Source organism: Aedes aegypti, chromosome 3, assembly GCF_002204515.2.
Source record: "Aedes aegypti strain LVP_AGWG chromosome 3, AaegL5.0 Primary Assembly, whole genome shotgun sequence".
Taxonomy (NCBI): domain Eukaryota; kingdom Metazoa; phylum Arthropoda; class Insecta; order Diptera; family Culicidae; genus Aedes; species Aedes aegypti.
Genome location: NC_035109.1, coordinates 225,536,790 through 225,538,456, shown reverse-complemented (window position 1 = coordinate 225,538,456; position 1,667 = coordinate 225,536,790).

Below are 1,667 nucleotides of genomic sequence, written 5' to 3'. Positions count from 1 at the left end.
TGATATGTAACTGTCCAGTTTTTTCGCAAATGCGATTCCAATTACTTGGTAAACACTTATTAAGTGAAACTGAATTCAGAAGCCTGAATCTTCAGGACATTCTGTTATTCTTAACCCGCTGTGGTAATGAGCTATATGCTCTCTTTACGCTCATGCGTTTTGCTGTGCCCTTTTTAGGGCGCTGTTCGAACCCATTGTGGTATGGAGCTACATGCTCTTATTTCGCTTATGCGATCTTCCCTCTTCAAGGGACCCCACTCCTATTTCCTCCCATCTTTCCCTTCCCTTTCCTCTCCCATCGGGTAGATGATGAAATAGGCTCAAATATGGCGATGGCACGAATCTCCCAACTGGTGGGTGTGGTAGCTAGAGTTGATTGATTGATTTTATATGAGCGTGCATGTGTGATTTGAGCGTGCATGCTTTATATGAGTATTAATGCTTAGTCATGTATGTTTCATTTAAGCGTGTTAGAATTGACTGCTAGAAAGCTCGAAAAAGCGCGCACAAGACTGAGCATGCGTGTCTCGTGATCGAGACCTCAGTTTAGTGAAAGATTTTGTGGCGAGCGGTTGTGCTGGCTTGTACCTAGCACATCCGTGTTCGGCCGATGGCGGAATCGGCCGAAAGTGGAGTGGAAGTTCGGATTCGGATACTACAATGGCGCAGACGGTAGCAGCTTCGTGATTGTTTGACTGCTGGATTCTGGAATATCGTAAGGAAACATCCCCAGTAGGCTCCCTGTCAGACGGGCAGATGAGTAGGCTGACGGATGTTTACAATAGAATACGAATATTAAAGAAAGCGTCCCCAGTAGGCTCCCTGCCAAAAGGGCGGTGGAGTAGGCTGGCGGATGAAATTAAATGATCTTCCCGATGATTAAGGAAAAAAAAGGCATTCCAAGTAGGCTTCCTGATGATAAGGCAGAGAAGTAGGCTTGCGGATGAATTGAATATAAATCCCGAAAGAAATCGTTCCCCAGTAGGCTCTCTGTCGAAAGAACAGTGGAGTAGGCAGGAGAATTAAGAAGCAAAAATTCTGATAAATAAGTGGAAGAAAATATTTCCCAAGTAGGCTTCCTGACATGTGGTCAGGAAAGTAGGCTTGTGGATTAATGGAAAAGAAATTTCGGACGATTCGGTGGTAGAAAGAAAATCGTTCCCCAGTAGGCTCTCTGTCGAAAGAAACAGTGGAGTAGGCAGGAGAATTAAGAAGCAAAAATTTTCGATAAAAGAATGGAAGAAAATATCTCCCAAGTAGGCTTTCTGACATTGGTCAGGCAAGTAGGGCTTGTGGATGAATGGAAAAGAAATTTCGGTATGATGATGAGATTGATGATGATGATGATGATGATGATGATGATGATGATGATGATGATTGATGATGTATGATGATGATGATGATGGATGATGATGATGATGATTGAGGATGATATGATGATGATGATGATTGATGATGTATGATGATGATGAGATGATGATTGATGATTGATGATTGATGATGGATGATGATGATGTGATGAATGATTGTGATGATGATGATGATGATGATGATGATGATGATGATGATGATGATGATGATGATGATGATGATGATGATGATGATGATGTGATGATGATGATGATGATGATGATGATGATGATGATGATGATGATGATGATGATGAT